The 26,815-nt window shown below is 43.5% G+C and overlaps 1 protein-coding gene across 3 annotated transcripts in view; it reads right to left on the reverse strand.

Moving 5' to 3' along the window:
• CAMKK1 (calcium/calmodulin dependent protein kinase kinase 1) overlaps positions 1-26,815 on the reverse strand; it is a 1,090,978-nt gene that overhangs the window by 780,112 nt on the left and 284,051 nt on the right. The window lies entirely within an intron of this gene.

Here is a 26,815-nt window from a genome sequence, read left to right on the forward strand (position 1 = left end):
TGGAATAGAAGTAGTGGGAGGACTCTTCAAGGAGGGAGTGATGAGGGGATTTGCTGAATTAACGGAAGAGGGTGTTCCCGGGGGGCAGTTCCTGCTTTACAGGATGCTAGTACACACTCTTAAAACTCACTGGGACACGGTGAATGCGGAACCTGCCACACATGAGGTCCTGCACTCACTGTTGACATTAGGGGAGGAATCACATCTGATCACCAAAATATATTGGGCCCAAGTTGAGGCAGCCTTAGACCCATTACGGTCGCTGAGAGGACGGTGGGAGGGCACAATTGGGCGGGAACTAACTGACTCAGAGTGGAAGAGAATACTGGCCTACCCCCGGAAGATATCACGTAATACACGGTTAAGATACATTCAGTACAATTATTTGCACAGAACGTACCTCACGCCTCACAGACTGTTCCGTATATATGGAGGGGCTTTGGGGACTTGCCCGAGATGCGGAGGAGGAGGGGCGGATTTTGACCACATGGTCTGGACTTGCCCAGCGATCCAGACAGGCTGGAGGGAAATATTGCCCACCCTAGCTGAATTGTTTGAGTTTGAGTTGAGACCCACCCCTGAGCTGTGCCTGCTGGGCCTCAGACCAGCTGCGCTTTGCGGAAAAGTGAAGGGGCGCTTTCTGGACCTTTCCCTGGCCCTTTATAAGAGACTAATCTCGAGGGGCTGGAAGACCACAGACCGCCCTCTGCTGTCCGACTGGAAAAGGGATATATCAACATGGTCTAGAGCTGAACTACAGGTCCTAAAAGCAGAAGAAGCCAGGACTATTCGCCAGGTTCCTATAGCTCCGGGGTGGGAGAATTTAATGACGAGTTGGGAGAGTATAAATAAGAGGCTGGCAAGCCCAGTAGGAGAAACCAGAGAAATCCAATCCCCACCGAGGATGGAACCAAATGGTGGAAGTACATAGATAGGCACCCAAAAACAGACCCAAACCACACATAGATCACACCAAGAGTAAGGGTATGAGGACAGTTGGACCTCTGACCCCCACTCCACTGACAGTAATAGCAAGCAACGTGAGTGACCCGCCGCCCCCAAGGTGCGCCGATGCGCCCTGGGTTGACATCTTCCCTCACCCAAAAACGGATACAATATAGTACCTTCAAGCTAACAATCACAAAAGCCATTCGCACAAAGCTGTAAAATTGACCTTTTGGGGTCCTTTGTTTTCTTTTTTCTCCCCTTCTTCCTTTTCCTTACCTCCAACCAGTCCAATATGACTGTCACCAGAAATTGTATATCACATACCTCGTGTTCTCCCTCTTCCCCACTTTCCTCTTCCCCTCCTACCACCCTTATCTTCCTGCACTTAACCCCTTACGCCACCCTCCCAAGTTACAAGGAAGAAGGGGTTCAAGTTTGTTGTTTGATTGTTGATTATGCAGAACAGCGAATTGAAGAAAGGAAACAGGCTTTAACAAGTAAATGAGCACAATTGGTTGAATACAGAACATTAAGACTAATGACAATAAAAAGTGCAAACAATGAGCAAAAAGTAGAATATAGCATAATAAACAAAAAATGCATGTAAAATGAACAAGTATGAAACTGTGTAACAACAAAATGTTAATAAAAATATATTTTAAAAAAAAAGAGGTGGCCGCCCGGCTGAGGGGACCACCACCTCCCTGGGGCTTGCCCATGCTGATGAAAGAGGAGGTAACATGGCCCCTCTCCTGGAACCATATATGGCCCTGGGGACCGCCACCCCATAGGGCCGGCTCCTGCTACCTACCCAGATGCCCAACCTTGGATGTTAGCTGTTTGTTTTTACTTGGTGGGAGCTGTGACAGCTTACACCAAGCAAAAGCGAACACTCTGCTTCCAGCAAGCGTGAGCTTTAAATATGCTCTTGTTTACTGAAAGTGCAGATTCCATCTCTTTCCCAGCAGAAAGAGATGAAATTATTGCTCCTGCATGCAGAGAGCTGCTATTTGCAGTCATTTTTATTATCCTCAGGTGAGGTGACCAGAGGGCTGGAACATAATAATACTCACACAGGGGTGTATTGGCGATTACCCCTGTTCATTCAATAGTTCATGATAGCGCGTGCGACCCAGTTCGTCACTGGCACAACACTACAGACCAAGGGAAGAAATTGGGCTTCCTTGCTGCTGCTTGAATTGTAAAACACAGTAATAATCAGGATTCAGTGGGCCCCTATGCTATCTGTGCCCCAGTGCCACTGCACCTGCTGCACCAGTGGATGCTATGTCCCTGTGGCCGAGACAGCAGGTGGCCACCCTTTCTAATGTTCTTTGCTGCTTGTGAATTTTTGCAAAAAGTGCTTTTGCTGACATGGAGGGGGAGTTTCGGCAAACAATAGATTGATGGCTGGTTCGTCACATTGTTGAGACAAGGATGCTGTCTGTTAGACTTTTTTCCTGTGGACTGACTGTGACATTGGCTGTTGGTTGGATTGATGAAGGATGCGGATTCGGGTGTCCAGATTAGGGAGAGATTCTTAGTTAATGTCACTTGCAATATGTACAATATCATGTACTAACATTGGAAGGAATGGGAGATGGGTCTGTACGAGAAGCCCTGAGGAAGTTCATATGAAATTAATGAAACACATTGGCTGTCTTTGTGTTGAGATAATGAAATAAAAGAATTGATGTTTTCATATTGAAGCTTGGACATTCTTTGGGATGTGGGTGCACCACTCAATTTTATACGCATAGAGTGGGTTTCTGCAGCCACAGCAGCATAAAGGAAAGGCTGATGCTGAGGAATGAGTGCACCATGTGTTGATTCTAGGAACTATAAAGGAAGTGCGATTTGGAGTGTCTGCCGTTGTGGAGGTTAAAGTTTGGATAACAATGTAGTTCGGCAGTGGTGCAGTAATCTATTCCGCATTCCCACTCTGTCATCAAGTGCCCCCCGCCACTCTCCAGCGTGGGGCTTCATCCCTCTTTGCCCTAATAAGGCCCGCCACCAGTGGCCTCATGATGTTTCTGCTGCCGCCCCAGTCATCCATCAGTCCCAGTAGCTCCATTTTGGATTCTAATATCGCATGTCAGCCCTTCACCTAAGAGAGGGTGTCACAGATGTCATGCCACCATATAGAACACGAGGGTCCCTGACCAACTATGGTGGCCCCTCCAGGGAATAATCAGTATTAGAACAACAATGGGCCACCCTCATTCAACTCACTTACTTATTATATGAATATCTTTATGTGTTTTAAATGATTAAAATAAAAATAGATACCCCTCGAGCCTGTATGGTAATCATAAGATATCTACTTTATTGAAATCTCAAAATTGTTGATTAGTTTGTTATTTCATCATTGCAAATAATTCCTTTCTAAACATTATAAAAATGATTCCTGCATAGAAATACAATATACACCTCATTCAAACCCAAACATCCACATGCAATACAACTCATACTAGTTAAAACCACAAAAGAAAGTGCAAAATGTACCAATTCTCCAACAGTAGTTAATTCATATGAATAAATTAGAATATATGTTCTTAATGGACTTCAATCTATAGAAGGTCAAGGGTAATCAATATCGTAATCCATTACATGCTATACATACTTGATGAACTGTAAATTAAGTATCAAGCCAAAAGGACATAATATAGTGTCTATGCGTATTGGATATGCGGACGCATTTTTCGGTGTCTGTTCTTCCAACAGAACCACCTTCCTCAGGGCACATCCAATTTCAAAACTTTATCTAGGGGACAATTGTTTAAAGTCACTTGAAAACATACATTTCTTCACTCTAATGAAATAGTCTGTGATATCTTTCTTGGGAACCTGTAAAGACAAAAACATACATACATACATATAGGGCTCATGAGGTTTAATGGAAGAAAATAAATAAATATTCAGGAACAGAGAGAGAGAGAAAAAAAGTGTGGCTCATTACCACACCATGTGAGATACATGCTCCCCTGTGTATTTGAGGTGTAAACATCATTACATATTAAGTGGATGGTAAAATAGACCGCACCCATGTTGGTCCTATACTCTTAGTAATTCTTCTTAAAGTTACGAATGCAAGAGGATATGTCATGGGGGTTGTTTTGTAATATATAAAGCAGTCGGGGTAGGGATATCATTTTAAATAGTGTTCCCTGCTTGCTATTTTACAAGGAATGCTTCCCAAGGTGTCCATGTCTGGCCGCACTCGGGAGACCAGGTGTTCTATGTTCATCACCCATGCCCTCTCTTTGGTGTGTGTTATATACATGCTGACATAGTTGAAGTGAGTGTGAGTCCATTGCTAGGAGAATGTATGTAGATTTGGTCCAGTTTCCCTTCAATCCTGACCCCCTCCATGTACACCTGCAGAATAGGCATCAGTCTGCTCAGAGAGGAGTTTGGGTCACTGACAAAGACAGGAATGTCGTTGGCGTATAGTCAGACCCTGTCCTTCATGCCCATGGTGGGATTTTTAAGCAAGTGCATGAAAAATGTTGACAGGAATAATTTGAGTCTGCCTTTAATATGGCGGCCCCTACAACTGGGAGGGTGTTTTTGACAATGGACACAGCTGATGTTCTACTGTCAGGAATACATGGGGTGACCAGGCGTCCTGTATTTGCAGGGACAGTCCCGGTTTTTCACCAGCTGTCCCGGAAGATTTCAGGAAATTTGGCTCATGTCCCGGTTTTCAGAGAGGGACAGCTGAAAACAGAGTTGGGGGGGGGGGCAGGTTTTTAAATGTTCCAAACCAAGACTAGTTGACAGCTGTGATAGTGGGTTAAAAAATGCACTTTAATTCCTCAGTGCCTGAACTGTTTTTCTAGGTTGATGTGTGCTGTCATTCTGTGCCCCTTGGCTGGATAATAGCACGACTGCCGATACGTTTGACTGCAAGCAAAATTGTTTTTCCTTTTGTATCTCTCCTTCTCGCCCACACTCATGGCGGCTGTGGCGCTTTGACTTGGCTTGCTTATGTCAACTGTTTTACTTTTCATTTTCAATTTATGTGGCAAGAAAAGTCCAGTTAGGAATTTACAGCGTCAATAGGTCTAACTCAAGCAAATGCGAGACCCATTGCATTGCAAATGCTTGTTTTATTATGCTGCCCCGAGGAGGTGGTGGTCACTGGAGCTCGGGGGCCAGTGCCGCCCAACTAAATATATATATTTAATATTGCCCCCTTTAAGCTCCAAACCCTGAGCCACGCAAGGCCTTTGGCTGTACGTGGCACAGGGTTGGATGGTTATATGGGGTTGGCTACAGGCCAGGCCATGCGGCTGACCCCCCCACCCGTATGTCCTTCAGCCATGCGTGGTGCAGGGTTTGGTGGTTATAGGGGATTGGCTGCACACATATATATATATATATATATACACACACACATATATATATATTTATATAGCAAGAGTGATAGACGTAGATATACATATAGATTGATATATATCCAAACGTCTGAATACGAATCAACAATCACTGGTTTGGTACCCATTCTAGAGAATTATGTCCTTAACAGTCACATAATACATTTATAAATCTATAAGGTATGAAACAATACACTTTTAACACATTTAATTTCAAATATCTGGTATAAAATTAGGGCAATCATGTTGAGAAGCAATAGTCATTTCAGCACCCTACACATGCAACTCCCAATCCTCGTAGCTTAGGTCAATCTGCTGCCCAACACATGGTCCACTTTCAAACCCTTTTCTGACACTTGCTTGACTTGTCTCCCCTTTTTATAGCCACAAGAGTACCTCCTTCTCTTCATCCATTTCGAGTTACCAACGCTCTCCTAGCCAAAGGGAGACCACAGTACAACTAGCCTTCATCTGAGTTCTCCTTCCCCATCTCAGGTTTGCCTCTAGAGATGGGAACTTACTTCCTCACCCTATTTGATAGCTATTTGATACCTAAGCTGTCCTTGTCTCACTTAGTAGACATTGCTGCTCTCTGATGATAGGTATGCAAGCAAAGGCATTCCATGCCCTACATACCAAGTGCTAAAAACAACAGGAATGCTGGAGACACACAAAGCAATGCAGGAAAGGGGGAATGCACTAGACGTCAACAGAGGTTATATGAATTGGAGAACATCCCTTTTATAGAGTATTGATGAAATTAAAATGTTATCTTTTAATTTCTATGTACATTAGTATAGTAACACACACAAAGCCTCTAGGCTCAAAATCTATGAAAACAAATAAAGCAGGAATGCTTGAATAGAAATATTTCTATCAGATACCAAGCCGGGAAAACGGATATGCCGAAAAGTAAGTCTGCTTTGCTTTTCTAAGCAGGGTAAAGGGTTCACGTGAAATGGAAATAGAGGTGAAAGGTTTATAGACAAAAAGTGAATATATATGATATCCTTTCCATCTAGTGTTGGCCTTTGGGACATGGCAGTGGCGCAGTGGCGCAGGGGCTGCGATGAAATGGTCGAACCTTAAGAGTGAGAGAAGGCTTACACAATACAGATTTTCAATGATAAATGAAGCAATAACCTACTTCAGTATTACAGTGCTGTTCATAAACAGTTTGTGTGACCTTGACAGTTTCACTCAAGAACGTTGTGGGCCTTGATTTTGCAATAATTGCCTTGCCCAGAATGAAAAAAGCAAACCACTCACTACCCTCTATGGTACACAGAACTTTCTTCTTAGAAATCAAAAGGTATGTTATCAGAAAAAGGAAATAATCAAGGTAGATTTTCCTCTTCCCACATCTGTGTGAGTAAGATCGGTGCTGCACTTTATCCAGCTCATCTGAATATTACAAAAGCGATCCCCGGGAAAGCTCTTCAAAGCAGGGACCTCAAAGGAGCTTTTCATTATTTTCCTAGAATGCTCACAGGAGCACCAGTTAGCTCAGCACATACATTATGAAAACTTTACTGCTGTGTAAGAAAGATTTAAATTAGCACTCAAACATTTCAAATTGCACACTGTAGTGGAAAAGATGGGTTATATTCACATAAAGGCAAAAGTACATTTATAAATGGTTTACCATGTCCATAGTCTAGTAATCATTTCGCTAATCAGAGCATTCTGTTTATAGGATAATTTAAACCCTAACCTAGGACATAGCACTGTTTTATAGAGGGCTTCTGATTAAGGAAAACAGTCATGCCTTTGGCTATCATGCATTATGAATGGCAGTGCCACGTGGCATCAGAGCGCAATCCAAAGACACTAATTGCTTGCACTTACTGTTATGCATGGCAGGTTTCTCGGATACTCTAGTCCCACGTAGACCTGCACACAATCACTGATCAGGAGTAGAACTCTACAAATGGGCTTTATTTTCAGAGTCATTTTAAATAAAACGTCATCTGTTTAAAGTAGTGATTTGAGCATTGCAAAGTCAAATTACTCAAACTAAATGTGAGAAAACGGGTTGCTAGTTGTGTGGTATGGGGTGGAAACCCTTTTCAAGCAAAAGCCAAAATCCCTGCCAAGGTGAACTACTAAAGTCACAAAATTAACCTGTGCTTAACCCTCTGGTAGAATGGCACAAAAGCAGTCAGGCTTAACTTAGAGGCAATGTGTAAAGTATTTATGCAGCACACAAACAGTAATAAAGTGAAAACACAACACAAGAAAAGTCCCACACCAATTTAGTAAAACAGAGTAAAGCTTAATAAATTATTTGACACAAAAACAACACAAATCCAATCAGAAGAGGTGGAGTTATGAGATTTAAAAGTTTAGAGTAAAAGCTAGCACCTACAATATCAAAGCACCAACAGTGGACATCTATTCTCTTGAGACCAGGACTAAGTAGAAAGTTATGGCTGACCGCAATGGCGCTTGGGTCAGATACAAAGAGTGGATTAGGCACGGTCTGAGCTTACCTTTGGCCTTAGGAGAAATTTTGTGGGAAAATGTCTAAGAAGGTAAAGTTCTGCAGGGCAAGGCTGCAGGTGGTGTCTGAGGAAGAGGTGTTGCTATTGGGGAGCCTCTGCATGAAACTGCGGTGAAGATTTAGACCTTCAGACTGAGTTGCTTTTTTGAAAGTCAAAACTCCCCAGCACGACAAACTTGCAGGCTGTAACCAATGAGGGCTCCACAAGGCCAAATACATTCACCGAGAAGTCCCGCTGAACAGGATTTGCTGCTGCGGAGAAGAAAGTAGCGGGTGTTGCCACAAAATCTGGCCGACTGGTGAGGCACCTTGGGCAGATCAGCTGGTAGGTAGGTCCTGGCCTTCTGTTGATTTTTTTGCCACTTTGATGAAAATTCTTCCTTGTTCCAACATTTACGGTAAATCAGGAGCAGCACCAATAACACCTCTTCCAAGGGTCCAGTTCAGGGTTGGGGGAAGTGGCACAACTTGGGAGGTTAGGACTCACCCCAGAAGAGGCCAGATGCAGGGTTCAAGGTCTCTGGAGCTTGGTATGTCCCTGTAGCTCACACAGTAGCTCTGGGTTCAGGTAGAGAGATGTTCCTCTCTCCTTCAAGCAGCAAGGCAGGCCTCAAGTAGCATGGCAGTCCTATGGTGTACAAGGCAGTACTTCTGAAGTCTTCAGCAGGACCAGAGGTGTACTGAAGAGGTGGTTCAGCAGGTCCAATATTTATGCCTGGTGCCATCTTTTGAAGTGGAGAGGCATCCTTTCTACCCCCACACTCTGTTCGGGAAAGTTCTTCCCTTCCTCTACAAAGGCTTCAAGAACTCTGGGTGACAAAAAACTGGCATCTGGCTCCTTTGTGTGTGTGCTGGAAGGAGCTCCTTGAAATGTCAGTAGGACAGGGAACAGCTCTGCCCCTTCCATCCTGGAGGGATGGCCCATCTTGCCAACACCTAGTGCCTCTTTATCTCACTGTTAGAGAGGGATGCACAAAAGCCTTCTCCCAAGCTATTCACAGTCATATGACCCAGCACATAGGCAGCAGACACCAAATTGTTAGGACAACAAAATACCAACTTTCTAAAAGTGGCATTTTCAGAATTGTGACTTAAAAACTAACCTTACGATTAAAGAGGATTTTAAATTACAATTCACTGCCCCATCATCATTGAGGAGTGCTGGACAAGGTCTCAGTAGAGCTGTCAATTATGGCAGGAAAAAGCTGGATATCCAAGCCAGGAAGGTTGCCGTTGAACCCAGTGAAGATTTTTACCTTCAGACTTAGACAGCTTTTTGGAAATTGAAAGCCTCCAGCAGGACGAAGCTCCAAGCTGTAGCTGAAGATGGCTCCATGAGGCTGGATACTGTTGATCAGAGGTTGAGTGACACCAAGATGAATTAAATCCAATCAATAGATCCTGAGTTATGAATTCTTGAATATTTGAGTATAAAATAGTGTCTACAAGATCAAAGCGCCAAACGCGGGTATCTGGTTCCCCGAGACCTGGGCAAAGTCAAAAGTTAACTGACTGCAATGGACCGTGGGTCAGACACACGATGTGGATCTGTCCAGGTCACAGCTTGACTTTGGACCTAGAAGAAATTTTGAAGAAAACTTCCTGAGAAGATAGAAGTTCAGTGAGGCAAGGTAGCAGATGGTGTTTCAGGAGGAGGTATCCTCGTCTGGATAAAGTCATTGTGAAGATTTCTACGTTCAGACTTAGAGCATCATCTCTACTGACCACCAGACTTGCGGTGGCTGTCGGGCCGCCACCAATGCAGCAGCTTGCGGTGGCTGTTTGGCTGCCGCCAATGCAGCGGTCCAAGCGCTACATTACGATTGTGGTGTTCGTGCCACGGTCCGACCGCCAGCAGCGCCAGCATTAGTTGTTCTGGCAGTTGTGCCGGTCTTAATCCACCAGATTACGACTTTGTTCTCTGTTAGCAATTTCATGGCTGGTAGGATCGAGAGAGGCCGATGAGTGGAAAGCTACTTTCCATTTTAACATGTCCTTTACACTCTGCAGGGATCTCCAGCATTTCAATACTTTATTGATGAAGTGTGAAAGGAATTATTTGGGTATATTCTATTTTGTCTATTTAGATCTTGATTTAATGTGACAATTTGTACACTCACTTTTGTCATGGTAAAAAAAACGTGATGCAACATCTAAGACGGCACCATCTTTTTGCTGAGATGGATGAATGTCTTTTTCACACCACATTGGTGTTTCTGGTGTACAATATTACACCTAAAGGCATTCAGATAGAGGAAAATGTAGCAGCAATAATACAATGGCCAACACCAACATCAGTAAAGGCAATTTAGAATAGTTTTGAGTTTGCCAATTGTTTTTGCCAGTTCATTCATTATCTTTCTGAAATTGTAGGAACCAATCCCAAGCTACTAAGCGAAGGAGTAGCCTTTGTGTCATATGCTTTAGGTTATATTATTGCTCCACCCATACTATTTATATATGTCGATTTTTTATAAGGAATGTTACAGCTCAAGTATACTTTGTTGTTCTGGAGCAGCTCGTGCTGCTTCACTGCTGTGCTCAAAAACATGACTGTGTCTTCTTATAGCCTTAGAACCCGCCGTAGCGGGCTCTACCGGCTATTAAAGGCCCGCTCCCCGTGTTAAATGCCCGAGCCGAAGGCGAGGGCATTTAACAAGGGAGAGGGACTTTAATAGCCGGTAGAGCCCGCTACGGCGGGTTCTAAGGCTATTAGAACATTCTGCCACTCAGGGCAGAATGTTCTATAAAAAAAAAATGTTCATGGAGCCCGAGGGGATTAAAATCCCCTAGGGCTCCGTGACAAAGCGAACATTGGAATGTTGGCGCTGCGGGCTTTTACCGGCCAGTAAAAGCCTACAGCACTCCATTGTCTGCAATGGAGCTCCCACCATTCCAATGTTCTAATTTGGATTATTTCACTTTGTTTGATCAAAAGAAGCATATGTTACTTTGTATTTGTTAGACTTGGCAGTGCTAAGCTACCAAAGGGGTGAGTGGGGGTAAACCAGGTGTGCTTCTCCTCTACCCTGACTAGAGTGAGGGTCCTTGCTTTGACAGGGGGTAACCGGACTGCCAACCAAAGACCCCATTTCTAATAATATTTTTCCAATGTTCCGCTTTTACAACATCTTAATACGGAGGACCCTGTTATAGTTGAGAATGATGCTTCTTATCATGCGATAGAAGGTGTTTTGGTCGGAGACATACAAACACTGGCCAGGTTCGTCCTGCACTCTACCTTTTCACATTTTTTCCACTAGCAGAGGTAAATTATACCATTAAGGATAAAGAACGTTTCACCATTAAAAATCTTTTGAAGAGTAGAGGCATTATTTGTTAGGGGCAAAACACACCATATAGAGAGCACAGAAATTTGCAGTTTTTTTTAATTGACCAGAACACTTACCCTTAGATAGCTCAAAGGGATTTATTGCCTTTAGCTTTCATTTTATAGTAAATATAGGTCAGGTCCAAAGAATGAGAGAGCCTTTGAAGAATGAAAATCCAGTGCCTGAAAATCAACCATGTCTCCCAATAGTTGGCTGTGTGATGAATGCTGTGCATTTACCATCAGATCGGTTAATACATCAGGCTATGAACTGGTTTCATGAATCCAAGGTGAATTGGCTTCATGAATCCTAGGTGGCTTGGCATCTTGAAACTGCTTCAGCTTTGTGTGAAGTGAGAAAATATTTTGGTGGCCTAGTTTGTTTACTGATGTTAAAAGTCATTTTCAAGCATGCTCAAAAAGTGCTCGAAACAAGAATTCACATAATAAACCCCTTGGGTTTGTTGAGTCCTTTGCCTGTTGCACCCAGACCTTGACACAGGGTGGCAATGGCTTTTATTGTTAAATTACCAAAAAGCCAAACTTCACAAAGATTCTCATGGTTACTGAACTTTTGACTTAAATCGGGCATTTTAAATATGTGTCTGGTTTGCCTACATCTAAATGCTTAGAACAGATTGTTTCACAATATGCTATTCACTGGCATTGGGTTCCCACAGTTGTAACCACTAATAGAGAATCTCAGTTTATGCCAAAATTGGGATCTGCTTTGTGTGAGGAATTAGATATGGAAGTTTGCCTACACACTAGTCATCATCCCTGAACAGAGGGATGGACCGCAACACTGAATCCATGTGCTGAACAGTATCTGAGATATCAAAATCTAGCATAGGAGGAGGACTGGAGCAAGATGTTGTGGATGGCAGAGCTAGCTTACAGCAACACAGAGTATTAACCATCATCCGTGTACATTTCCTCAGGATCAGACTGTGTCTACCTTAGCGCCTTCTTAGTAAGAACATTTAACAGAGTTATTTTATATTCAGAAGTAGGCTCACATAATGCTAGCGAAAGCTAAAGAGGTTTATACATTTTATGTTCCCCATAAGAAAAATCCTGCACCCCAGTGTGCTGCTAATGAAAATATATTGTTACAAAAAATCTACTTTGTGATTCCTTATGTGATAGAACAGATTGCAGATTCAGTTCTTGCTAGATTAAAGTTGCCAGAGACTCTGAGAATTCATCCAGTTGTTCATGTTTCTGTATTAAGACCTTACTTTGCAGACACTTCTTTAATGCTGTGCAAGTTCAGCATACACCAACGCTGAAGGAGCGTCACCAGTGCTTAATTTGTGCTTGTTGTTTTCGGTGCATGGCACCGGCACTTATTTTTGAGGGCCAGCACTTATTTTTCTGCCTCAAGCATTTAGTGTGAGCAAACTACACATATGGGAAAGACGGAGGAAGAGAAAAACGAAAAAGCATCACAAAGGGAGAAAGCTGAAAGCTGCAAGAGTGAGCTGAAGGGGCAGGGAGTGGCTGTATATGGATTAAACAGACCCGAGATGGCCTCAGGATTACGCTGCTTCGGTATTCTGTGCTCACACATTTAAATGCAGCAGCCGCGTGTTTAAGAGGAGAGCTTTGGGCCCCGGCACATTTTTATTTACAAATTAAGCACTGCGCATCACTATCCAGTACGAGATGTCCATGAAGGCAGAGCTCTGCATTTTTCTGGGCGTTGAACACGATACATTAATTGTAGTGAGGGTTCTGAACTATATATCATTCCAAAACCAATTAAATTGTCCAGAGTGCTTAGAGCTCACTGCTGAGTTCTGAGATCAGCATTTACCAGTAGAGTCTGAATCCTGGCAGGACAGGCCAGGTCTTTTATCAGTCCAAACTAATTAAAAAAGTACTTCTGAAGTAAAAAGTTTCATTTTTGTTTTTTGTAGTATTACTAAGCAGCAAATCTTGCAGTAGCGATCGATATGCAACGACATAGAATGTAATTGCTATATTAGCTAACCCAATATACTTCTTTGTGTGCGTTTTTAAAATCCTTTTTGTACAAATGTCCTTGTAGTGCAAGTTATAAGAACCTTTATCCAGGTCACAGATGAAATCAATATTATAATGTGCGCTTTTAGACATGACGGTTAGGTTTTCTTTATTAAAGGTATGTTATGCATAGCAGCACAGCACCACATGGTTAATCTCAAGTTTTCTTGATTGTTAAATTGCGCCAATATCCTTCTACAGGAAACGGTCACCGCTGCATCTATGTGCTAGAGTGAGTGCTTGTGCACCTGCAAACTTGTTTATTGAGCATCTGATTAGGGCCGGCCTTAGCGCTGTCGCCCTGTGCAGCAATGTTTGTTTGTGTGACCTAATGACCCACTATGCCAAGGATTCCCTCACTACCACCCTTTAAGAGTGCCCCTCAAGTCTCCATAACAATTCTCTCTCAGATGCATTTAATTAGTTTTGTAGTGCCACTCATTTCAGTGGAGCATATCAGAGCACTTTACTTTACATCGCACACACATTACACAGAGAAAATCAATCATAAGTGTGTAAATCAGTGTATAAGAAATGTTGCATAAGACAGAGCACGAAAAGTTGTAGGAGTCACATGCCATCCATACTGGTAGGCTGTATAGTTTCAGTGTGCTTACTCTGGAGAAGCACAAACTCAGAATTTAAAATGTAACACCATTGTTGGGGGTTCTGTTTAGTAATAAGAATATATTTGGACCCAAAGGAACCCTTTTGCAATATTAGGATAATGAAAGACTGGGGACAAATGATAACAATCTTTACCTTGAGGAATGCATGCAGTTCTTTGATGACAGATAATAGCTTACTGTTCAATATTAGGATTTTAACTTATAAACTGGCTCTCAGACAAAAGCAATGACCTACTGTCCAATTTGCGTTATATGCACTTTGTGATCTGCATGGTACATGTTCTTTAAAGGAGGCATATTAACCCCCCGTGCTACCCTAAAACTTCCGCTCCCACTAGAGAAAACTCTGAAATCTTTCCAGGCAAAACATTAATCACCAGAGTTATCTTGACATTTTTATTGTTGCCTGAAAATTGCTGGAGGCAAGGAACGCTGCAGCAGGGACTTTTACAACTATAATATACTTGGAAGCACAGTGCCCCCTCCCAAAGTCAGAACCCGGTGCAGTGGCACAAGTCGTACTGCCCTAGAGCCAGCCCTGCATATGATGCATGTGTGTGTATAGGTGTACTTGTACACATGTTTATGGCTCATTGTGTTTTTGATTCTTATCTTAATCTGTATGGAGACAGCAGCATGGGATGGGGGAGAAGAGAGAGTGAGCATCCACATGACACAACAAACAAAGCACAGCCGGGTAGGTATATTTGTGGAGGGAGGAGAAAAACAAGAGGGAGAGAGCTGGAAAACACAAGGACTCTGATGAAGTGCTTAACCACAAAACAAAAAAGAAGTTCTCTCAAAATTTGAAGTGGAATGGCAGAAGTCAGCTAGTTAAGAGAACAGTGAAGAGGCTATGCTTACTGGTAGGCACAAGATGGGCAAAGAAAACCATCAAATAAGAAGCAAGCAAATGAGAGTGACAATGAAGCCAACCAATGATAAGCAATGGTCAGGCTCGAAGCCTCTGTATGTTCTTGGTAAGCCCACAATGAGTCCTTAACAACCAGACACCTTGCACTGTCTAGTAAGTGCAACATAAAAATTGTCCCTCTGTGATGGGGAAGCATTGTATGACTAAGAATATGTGGATTACTTTACTCTTGCTGTTTAAGATGCTGACAAAAGGTATGTACCAAAGTGATCCACCACATGCTTTGAGCATAGGACTTCCATGAAATGATAACTGGTCTTGCAAGACCTGCCACCCACCTTTCCCCTACCTTTTAAGTTAATGTAATACTTTTGGTTTTGCTTGATGTTAAAGGACTATGCTTTGTATATTTTTTACGTGGACATACATACTATGTAATCACTAGCTTCCTGGTGTGCTTACTTAAATATTTGGTGGATACATGGCAATATTTGGGAATATTCAAGAGGGATATCTATCAGTAAAAATAATACTAATAATAACACTAATTTTACCATGGAAATAATCTAGCATTACAGCCCATTGAAGGGGACTGTACCGTTCGTAAAATGCTTTCTCCCTGAGTTATAAGCCCAAGCCACGGGAAGACTGGGTGTTTAACAACAGGCCTATCCTGAGTCAGGAGGTCTATAATGCTATTGAAACACAGCAAACAAAGTTGGCAAAATGTTCAACAGTGAAAGATAAAGGAATTTTGAAGCAGAAGGTAACACCAACCTTTATTGACACTCTTCCATTCATTGAGTGCATAGAGCTCTCAAAAGTCAAATTCCTGTGTTCTAATAAGGTTGTTTCATATAAGGTACAAAGTAAGGGATTACTTACATTCTCACTAAAAAATCCCTTGTATTTAAATGTAGAGAATGTCATGTGTATAAGGTGCAGCCATATCCTCCATCAGTGGTGCAAAGAGGGGGAGATAGAATTTGGTGCTATAGGTAACATTTCTCACATCCACCCTTTCATCTCATTGATCAAGAACACTACAAATTAAGCCCTGAGAACCTACATCATTTGTCTTTAGTAGATTCTATTAAGTTAATTTAAAACGCTATTTATGAAATGTATACTATCGTATCTTATAGATGACTTTTTATTGTACTCAATCAACCAATATTTCACATCTGCGTTATTAATGTCTTGTATAGACCAAAGGTATGTATACATGTCTAGCGAAAGAATACAGCCAGCTTTGGTGGAGGGTTTTGAAAGTGATACAGATTCCCCATCAGAGGTGACTAAAGGTTAGATCATAACCTTCTTCTGTCCAGTGGCACAGCCTCACTGCTATAGGGTGGGTGACCCTATATCTAATGGGGTGTTGATAAGGCTTGAGGCAGAAGCATGCTGTGAACCAAATAAAGTTGTCAATCAGAAGAAATAATGTTTTCTTGTAGTGGGTACCTCAAAATCTAATAATTAATCACCAGAATTTTAGGAAAAAGCCACAAATGCAAATTTTCAGTATGATTTTGCACCACTATTTCTTCTGATTATTCCTTTGTGTACATTTCGTATTGCTACCATACCATGATTAGAGCTGTGAAAAACAAAGGTTTTATAACACAAGCAAAGTTTCGAACAGATCGCTATCATTCACCTACCCTTAGCTCAAGGGGTTTCCTACTGTTTCGAAGTTTATGTCCTGCATATTTTTTGTTGAAAACTGGCAGCAGTCCTTTGTGAATGGTAGCTGGTGCTATGTATGGACCCACCTTTGTATAGAAATACGAGCTTAATTTGAACCAGTGGTTTCTGGTGCTGAGCACCGGCACTTAATTGTCAACTTAATTGTCCTTATGACAGGCTGCACACAGTGGTGCTGTTTGTCTAATTTAGGACTGAGCACAATAACAGTTGTTCAATAATTTAATACACAGCAAAAATGACAAATACTCGCTGCCCTGACATTTTTGTAGCTTAGGGTGGTCTGGAAAAGCCTGAATTGTCCTACTTGCAGGAGTGTTATGGTTAGAAGTTGTGTTGGTACTGCCATTGACAGCGCTGGCAGGGGCAATGGGTGGTGCAAGCTACAGTGGCCTCCTGACGGGGCCCAAGGACATTTTTTTTTTTTTTTCCACCGGTCTTATGAGTACAGTTAAATGTAGTAACTGAAAACTTAAATAGCGTAACTAATAGATGTTTTGCTCTAATTCAACTACACTATTAACTTCCCTCATGTATGGCACTTTATTTCTGAAGGAGTGCTTTTTACACGTTCCCTGTCGTCAAAGAAACACTAGAAATCAAGACACACAATAAAGTGCCAGCATTTCTAGCAATTAGGGTGCATTGTGTAATCTGTTGCAGAGTTCTTTAACTAAGGAAATGGTAAATTAAGAGGTTTTGAGCCCCGAGGGGTGGGATCCAGTCCAAAAGCACAGCCGGTTATTAGACACCACACATACTTTCTAAATTATAGTGCATTTTGCACTGCAGTTTTAGTTGACATCATCTTGCTTTGCCAAGGTCGAGGCACACATAGCCCAGAGCGAAATTACTTACAGAACCAAGAAATGATCTCAAATAAAACGTAATGTTTTTTTAAAAATATTCCAAACATTTTTAACAGAATTCTAAAATAGGTTCTAGTACCTCATTGCAAGTTTTGTATTTGATTAGCACTAACCTAGCTATAAGGCATTGAAGAGCTGCACAGGGCCAAAGGAAAAAGTCAATAAATGACAGGAGTGATGGCTGGGTTCTGAGAGCAAACTTAAACTGTTCCTTCAACGTTTTCTTAAATTGGGTAAGGGCAGTGCTGCAGGACACGGGGATGTTTTTCCAGGAACAAGAGTCGTGAGGGACATAGGGATGTTGCTCCCAGTACTGGGTTTCATAGACGTAAGCAGGCATTTATGGCTGAATTGAGAATCACAAATGGTGAAAAAAAACATCCTCCAGGTTTTTACTCACAGACGCTTTTCATCAGTGTTGGACTTTGCCCTTTCTGCATGGTCAGATTTTTGTTGGCTTTGAGGACTTAGCACACTTTACCACTGAACACTAAAGGTCTTGTGTTCTCTCCTTTAAATATGGTAAGATTGGCTTGCTCCCGATTAGCACATTTTAATTTATTTGTAAGTCCCTAGTAAAGTGGTACTACATGTACCCAGGGGCTGTAAATTAAATGTTACTATTGGGACTGCAGCACTGGTTGTGCCAACCACTTAAGCAGACTTGGCTTTGTTAAACTTTGTTTATTCCTCACAGACAGCCACAAAATAGATAGATTAGGTGTGCCTGGGCAGACCATCAACTGGCTGGGTGGAAGGGCAGAGTCTTCTCAGAAGGACTGATTTGCTGCTCTGCAAGATAGAGCTGCTACTCTGTTGCCCTGCTGCCTGCCGCCCAGCTGTCTGAGTGAGAAGGACTGGACCTGCATACTGACCTCAGGACCACAAGTGTGACTCCAAGGGTTAGTTAGCTGGCCTCCTGATCAGAAGCCGCAGGGACAGAAAAGGCTCCCATCACTTCTTTGAACCCTGCACCTGGACTCTGCCTGCTGTGAGGCCTACCCCCTTAGTGGCGCCTACCTAGCCGTGGGCCATTGGAATTGGGCCTGAAGGTGCTCTGCCAGGTCAGCTGTGGTTCCCATCAGAACCAAAGTGAAGCCTTGCCTCACAGCTGCCAGCATCATCAGAATCAATGCAAAGTTACCAAGCTACACTGCACAGCTCACCAGAACCAACACAAAGTGACAGAATGCTTGTTAGAAATGGGGTCTTTGGTTAGCAGTCAGGTTACCCCCTGTCCAAGCAAAGACCCTCACTCTAGTCAGGGTAAGTCACACACAATCCAAATTATCCTGTGCCCATCCTCTGGTAGCTTGACACTGAGCAGTCAGGCTTAACTTAGAAGGCAATGTGTAAAGAATTTGTGCAATAAATCATACAATAACCCAATATAGCACCACAAAAATACACCACAGTGTTTAGAAAAATATATAATGTTTATCTGAATACATGCCGGTCAAAAACGATTAAAGTTGAAATAAGCAAATGTAGGGATATTACTGAAAGTGATATCAAGTGTCTTTAGAGTTCAAAGATTACTGTAAAAGCAATAAAAAGTGTCTTAAGTTCTCCTAGAAAGAAGTGTCTCTTGCAGGGCAAAGTACCTGGTTTGCGTTGAAAAATCCTCGCAAGGGACCGCAGAGGAGGAAATGCGTGGAAAACGGTGAGTGTGCGCCGGTTTCGCCCCTTCGCACACAGACTTGCGTCGTTATTTTCCACACGGGGGAAGACGTTGCGTCAATTTCCGGCGCGCTGGCTTGGATCCTCTTTGGGTTGGGGGGTTTTCAGACGCCCCGGGGACAATGCGTGGAATCCTGGGCTTGCGGAGCGAAGTCACAGCGGCTGCATTGATTCCGGTAGGCAATGCGTGGAATTTTCTTCCGCACGGCAGGCGCTGCGTCTATTCCGTCAAGCGGCATCATTCTGAGTCGGCTTGCATCGATCCAGTAGGTCTGTGGGTTTGAAGTTCCTGTCGCTGGCGCTGCGTCGATCTTCTGTTGCGAGGTCGGGCTGCGTCATTCCGGACTCGGTGTGCGGTGAAATTTTCACCGCAAGCAGGCTGTGCGTCATTCTTGGCAGGTGGTGTGTCGAATTTTGGGTGCACGGGGATTTCAGCTGCAGGAGAGAAGTCTTTTTGGTTCTGAGACTTCAGGGAACAGAAGGCAAGCTCTATCCAAGCCCTTGGAGAGCACGTCTGCAGCAAAGCAAGAGAGCAGCAAGACAGCAGGGCAACAGCAAGGCAGCAGTCCTCTTCAGAAAGCAGTTAGGTGAGTCCTCTAGGCAGCCAGGCAGTTCTTCTTGTCAGGGTCCAGGTTTCTTCTCCAGGAAGTGTCTGAGGTGGTAGGGCAGAGGCCCTGATTTTATACTCGAATGTGCCTTTGAAGTGGGGGAGACTTCAAAGAGTGGCTTAGAAGTGCACCAGGTCCCCTTTCAGTTCAATCCTGTCTGCCAGGGTCCCAGTAGGGGGTGTGGCAGCCCTTTGTGTGAGAGCAGGCCCTCCACCCTCCAAGCCCAGGAAGACCCATTCAAAATGCAGATGTATGCAATTGAGGCTGAGTGTCCTGTGTTTGGGGTGTGTCTGAGTGAATGCACAAGGAGCTGTCAACTAAACCCAGCCAGACGTGGATTGTAAGGCACAGAAAGATTTAAGTGCAGAGAAATGCTCAATTTCTAAACGTGGCATTTCTCAAATAGTAATATTAAATCCAACTTCACCAGTCAGCAGGATTTTGTATTACCATTCTGGCCATACTAAATATGACCTTCCTACTCCTTTCAGACCAGCAGCTACCACTCAAAACAATGTATGAGGACAGCCCCAATGTTAGCCTATGAAGTGAGCAGGCCTCACAGTAGTGTAAAAACGAATTTAGGAGTTTTACACTACCAAGACATGTAAACTACACAGGTACATGTCCTGCCTTTTACTCACACAGCACCCTGCCCTAGGGGTTACCTAGGGCACACCTTAGGGGTGACTTATATGTAGAAAAAGGGGAGTTTTAGGCTTGGCAAGTACTTTTAAATGCCAAGTCGAATTGGCAGTGAAACTGCACACACAGGCCTTGCAATGGCAGGCCTGAGGCAAGGTTAAAGGGCTACTTAAGTGGGTGGCACAACCAGTGCTGCAGGCCCCTAGTAGCATTTATTCTACAGGTCCTGGGCACATATAGTGCACACTACTAGGGACTTATAAGTAAATTAAATAGTCCAATCGGGTACGATCCAATGATACCATGTTTAAACGGAGAGAGCATATGCACTTTAGCACTGGTTAGCAGTGGTAAAGTGCGCAGAGTCTAAAAAACAGCAAAAACAGTGTCCAAAAAGTGGAGGGAGGCAGGCAAAAAGTTAGGGGTGACCACCCTAAGGCTGTCAGGTCGAACAATGCTCATAAACCCTCACCACACAGTTTCACTGAAACAGACGCCGAATGACATGAAGACTCACAAAGCAATGCCGGGCAGACTTCATACCAGGATTTTAGGAACTTTGTTCAGCAGGCCTAACTGGGCCTCTGTGAGAGCAGGGGCCCACTAATGGCTTGTTTACTGTTTGCGAACTATGGCTACAGAGATAAGGCAACATTGGAACGCACGTTTCAATAGAAAAAGAATAGGGAGGATAGGGAAGATAGGGAATCATTTTACGATTCTTATGCTAGAGCTAAAACAAGAAAGTGAACTCTGAAGAGAGACAGGCAAGGATGGTATTACGAAAGGGAAAGTTGTCCAACTAGATGAGCAGGAGATCTTTCTCTCTAATGGGTTTCTATCCTTGCATTTTATTTTCTTTCACTTTCAGCTTTTTCAAGCAAATCAAAAGTCCCCTTATATAGGTCGAACATTTCTGGTTCCCGCTCTAGACAAACCTAATTGATTATATTCGCTATAAGGACCTTCCCCACTGATCCTTTTCTTTGGAAGCGACCTCCCAGCCCTGTAGGCAAATCCCACATACTGCATTCACCATCTCCCTTCCCTGAAGCCCTCATTCTGAAGTCTGTCATCCCACAACCACTCAGGAGAGGGTACAATAACTGGCTGTAGCATAACTGAAAGAGACCACTACAGAGCTCCCGCATGTTGATAGTCCAGAGAAAAAAAACACACAAGAATATAATACATCCTATAAAAGAGACATTAAAAAATATGTGTCCTTGAGAACCGGAAGTAAAATGGACATGACTCATTGGAGACAGAATCAAAAGACAAGCATATTGTTCAGTGTAGTGCGTTTGATTAGCAGTTAATGTCTGTATTTTAGTTTTGTATAGGTAGCTGAAGCATGAAAACGTTACAATCAGACCGCTATAGCTTACTAATGCACTAACTTTGGCCTCTCATTTGACTACATTAGTTTGATTATTTACTTGCCTGTTTTCTTTTACAGATTACAGTCATCCTAGTTTCAGTCCTGCTGGTAAGGGGCAGCTCCTTCGCAATGGTGAAGGAGTGTCGCCCCCCTTGCTAAGCCAGGAGCTGAAAGATAAAACAGTATTACTTTTTTGTTTTATCTTTCAGCTGCTGGCTCAGCCAGCAGCAGGTGAAGGGAGGGGAGGGCTGGGCCACGGGAGGTGGGAGGAAGACAAAGTGCACCTAAGTGCGCATATGTGTTTGGCCAGCCGTCTCAGGCCAGGCAAACACACATGCGCACTTAGGTTTCTCCAGCCCGGCTGGAGAAACTGCACAGACCCCAGGGTTGTGTCTGAGTGGCAGTCCAAGCCACTCAGATAAATCCTGATGCTGCTTTCATGCTAGCTTTAGCATGAAAGCAGCGCCAGGATTGCTGATGAGCATGTGCTGGTGTCCCAGTAAATGCTGGGACACCAGAAGAGAATCGAGGTACCAGGTGACAGCGACGGGAAGAGGTATGTTTTTTCATACTATGTTTTATTTCCCAAACCCCCCACCTCCCCCCACCTGACCCCACCCGCCACTCCCTGTGAACTTTGCGGTGGACACCGTTGCTGCTGGTACTCAACAACTTGTTAGCCTGAATATTTATAGATAGTTTGGCTGCTGTTTTCGTCCCTCTTATTTTTCATAAAACCTTGCCTGTTTCCCTAGCAGCCTGTGTGACTGTCGTTTGCACCGCTACTTCTGACAGTATCGCCTTTCTCTCTGGTGATTGCATTTAGTTCTCATTCCGATAGACAGATGAGTAGTTCTGTCCCTGATGCCAGATTACCTCCACTCCCGAGATCCAGGTTTCCTTTGAAAGAACCCTTCATTCTTAACCAGAAAAACCTAAACTTTTCAAACAACGTTAAATAAAGCTCTAAACAAATATAGCTGTTTGCAGTAAATATAGATTAATCCACCTAGCCTGTGAACATGATGCTTAATCTTGACTGGTTGACAGGTTTACTTCAATTCCTGAAGTACATGCTTGCCCTGCACCTATATGCCACCTTCAATTGCCTCCACCTTGATTGTGTAAGCGGTCCGACCACACATCGTTCACAGCATTACTTGGGAATGCAAAAACTGCAAACTATTGTTCCATCAGAGAACCTGGTGTGCTGACTGATATTCAGGATTCGGAACACAATGAGGCACACAATGCCTACTTGGCACATTACAGCTGCTCTCGGAGTTCTATTATAACTTACTGTTCACATCTAAATGTTTTTGAACAGACTGACATTTCTATCCTCTGCTTCAGCTTTCTATTTTGAAATGTTAAATAACTCAATAACCCTTAAACATCTTTCATTATGTACTTTAAACAGAAAAGCACAAAGAGTAAGAGGAACTGCAGAATGTATGTATCTTGCTTTATACAGCTCAAACTTGCTTTTCAAACACTGGGTGTTTAGAGTGAATACAGGTCACACTAGCTTACAAATGTGAAGGTTCTCTTCATTGGTACACAAATGGGGATAAGCAATCGTGGTAGTTATTTGTAGACTAGATGTGCCGTGAAGCGGCAAATTTTCAACTTCTTCCTGAAGTGAAGAAGTAAATGTGTTCTTTGGTCTTTCGGCCATTTCAGATTCCAGGTACATAGCAATAGAAGGCCTATCATATACTCCTTTCCTTTTAGCATTTCTTTCTTTCAAGCCAGGTGATGTCTGGACTGACTGTGCTGCATTTAACACTGGTGAACATCACCATGTCATACTAGGCCCTGATTAGGAGTGGTGAAGGGTGGTGCCCAATTGCAAATGTGCCAGTGTTTCTACATCTGGGATAAGGCGGTGTGATTTTACCATACCCAATAGTCCTAGCTGCGTAAGCTCCTGGTTTGGTTTTACAAGTTTCAATCCTGCACCCAGTAAAACCTGGATGGACTGGATGCAGATGTCTGAAGATACTAAAGGCCACTGACAGACACTACTCGCCTCCTGCAGCATCATGGCAACCCATCTGTTGCTACATATAGCCCTGACACCACCCACCCTCAGTCTCTACCACCCATGAGCTGCAACTGTCCTGGGCCAGAGGAACAGACCCAAAGCACACAGCAAGCCTACCCACCATAGACTGCCTCCTGATCTCCAACCCACTGCTCTTGCAGGCCCACAGCAGCAAGGCTAGGTGCGAGACTACATCAAGCCAAAGGTAGGCAGAACATCCCTAGGTCAGAGACAATGGCCTGGGGATCACACTCCACCCCAACACCATCACAGGATTGCAACCACACCTCCCCCCAACCATATGAGTATCAGAAGAAACCCCACTACATCCTCACACCCCCACCACTCATTTTGCTACTGTCATTTACTATAGGGAATACTGCTGACTCTTGATGTTCTTGACGGACAAACAGTTCATGCAGACATTGGAGATGACAAGTGATAGGATGGAGCTTTGGGGGTATGCCAAAGGTCATTGGGATTTGTTTTTTGAACCACTTGAGGACAGTGCTGTTGAAACCAGTACATAAAGTCAGAGTTTTAAGTACTGCTAGATGGTTTACTGTATTACATTCTGTAGAGATGCCCAGAAGGATAATGTGACTGACATCATCAGTATCAGTGAGTCATCCACCATACAGATTATGAGATTTTCTGTCCTGCACTGTGTTCTGACTCCTGACTGGTAGTTCTGACAGAAAGCGCTGGTCATAATTTACTTAAGTAGCTATTTTGTGGATAGTTTATCAATAATCTTAATGAGGAATGTAAGGGGAGTCATTAAACATTACTTTGAGAGGTTGCCAGTATCAAGGTTAGCACTCTTCAATAGAGGAAAGGTGTGTCTGGTTTGAAGGGTATCGGTGGAAGGGTCTTGTGTGAGAGAAGTCAAGAGAATGTTTAACAGTAGCTTGATGGCTTTGCCAGTGAAAAGGTCTGTAGGAAATCGGGTTACTGGTTGAGGGGAGTGGAACCCTGCTCAACCAAAACTCTTGTCAAGCTGAAACACAAGCAAACCCCAAACTAACCTGTGTTTAGCTCTCTGGTAGCTTGGCACTAAATCAGTTGGGCTCAACTTAGAAGCAATGTGTAAAGTATTTATGCAGCACTTTAAACAGTAATAAAGTGAAAACACAACACAAGAAAAATTCCAAACCAATTTAGAAAATTAAAGTAACATTTAATAAATGATTTGACATCAGCAAATTATTGCACCAATTTCACGCAAGGGGAGCGACCCCTTAGGCAAGCATCGCTCCCCTGGGGGGGCACATTTATTTTAGGCCATTTCTGCTCCCCTTGGGGGAAGATCGGCCTATTTCTATTAGGGGGGGCAGAAACCACGTAGGCACCAGGGATTGGTGTGTGTATGTGTGTGTTTTGTTTGGGGGGGTAGCCCCTAGGGTAAGGGTTGCTCCCTATGGGTGCACATTACTGTTGGCCATATCTGCCCCCTTGGGGGCACACTGGCCTATTTTTGGAAGGCCCATCTGCCCCCAAGGGGGGGACAGAAAGCCTACCAGGGACCAGGGAAGATTTCTTTTTCCAAAATAAGAGGGTGGGGGTATGGCCATACCCCCACCCCAAATAAGTGGGGCCAAAGTTGTTCTGCCCACCAGTGGGCAGATGGGGCAATTACCGCTGATCTGCACTCCAGGGGGGCCGAAAGTCTACTAGATGCCAGGGAATAAAAAATAAAAGAAATAGTGGGGTGGTGGCTACCAACCCTTATGGGCCTGGTTATGCCCCTACCCCAACTGAAGGGGTAAGTCTTTGAGCTCTCCCCGCACACTAAAACATCTTATCCCATGGCAAGCAAGACATTTGATTATTTTGGGTTTTGGTTTAACATTTGGGCCATGAGAGCTTGGCTAACTCTCGAAATCGTCCTACTTGGAATGGTGAGGGCTGCACTTTATGGACTTTGGGACGCTGCCATGCAGAAAATTCCACAAGACCTAGACACATCTGAAAACTAAACATCTGGGTGATTCCAGGGTGGTGTGCTTCACATGCACCCCACACCATTTTCTTACCCACAATGCCCTGCAAGCCTCCAACTTTGCTGGAAATCACACATTTTTCCTACATTTTTGTGATGGAACCTTCCGGAACCTGCAGGAATCCACAAAATTCCTACCACCCAGCATTGTCTCATCTATACCGATAAAAATTTTGCTGCACTTGTCAGCCTAAAAATGTTTTTTTCAAACTGCCCTTTTGAACCCGCTTTGGATCTCCTCAATTTCAACATGTTTTTGGCTCTTCCCTGTCACAAGCACTTGGCCCACCTACACAAGTGAGGTATCATTTTTACCGGGAGATTGAAATGTGGGAAAAATGTGATTTTTTAGATAAATTTGAGGTTTGCGGAGGATTTTGGGTAAGAAAACATTGGAGGATCCAAGCAAGTCACACCCCCCTGGACTCCCTCTGGTGTCTACTTTTCAGAAATGTCTGAGTATGGTAGGTTTCCCTAGATGGCTGCTGAGCCCAGGACCAAAAACGCAGGTGCCCCCGCAAAAACAGGTAGTTTTGTATTTGATAATTTTGATGTGTCCTGATAGAGTTTTGGGACATTTACTTTCACAGGCAGTAGGCCTACCAACAAAAGTGAGGTACCATTTTTATCGGGAGACTTGGGGGAACGCTAGGTGGAAGGAAATTTGTATTTCAAAAATGTGCAGGTTTGGTAGGTTTCGCTAGGTGCCAGCTGTGCTAGAGGCCAAAATTCACAGTTAGGCATTTTGCAAAAAACAGCTCTGTTTTCTTTGGGAAAATGTGATGTGTCCACGTTGTGTTTCGGGGCATTTTCTGTCGTGGGTGCTCGGCCTACCCACACAAGTGAGGTACCATTTTTGGGGGAACACTGGGTGGAAGGAAATTTGTGGCTCCTCTCAGATTCCAGAACTTTCTGCCACAGAAATGTGAGGAACATGTTTTTTTTAGCCAAATTTTGAGGTTTGCAAAGGATTCTGGGTGACAGAACCTGGTCAGAGCCCCACAGGTCACTCCATCTTGGATTCCCCTAGGTGTCTTGTTTTAAAAAATGCGTAGGTTTGGTAGGTTTCCCTAGGTGCCGGCTGAGCTAGAGGCCAAAATCTACAGCTATGCACTTTGCAAAAAACATGTCAGATTTCAATGTAAAAATGTGATATGTCCATGTTGTGTTTCCTGTTGCGAGCA

The sequence above is a fragment of the Pleurodeles waltl genome, chromosome 3_2 (genome assembly GCF_031143425.1).
Source record: "Pleurodeles waltl isolate 20211129_DDA chromosome 3_2, aPleWal1.hap1.20221129, whole genome shotgun sequence".
Lineage (NCBI taxonomy): Eukaryota > Metazoa > Chordata > Amphibia > Caudata > Salamandridae > Pleurodeles > Pleurodeles waltl.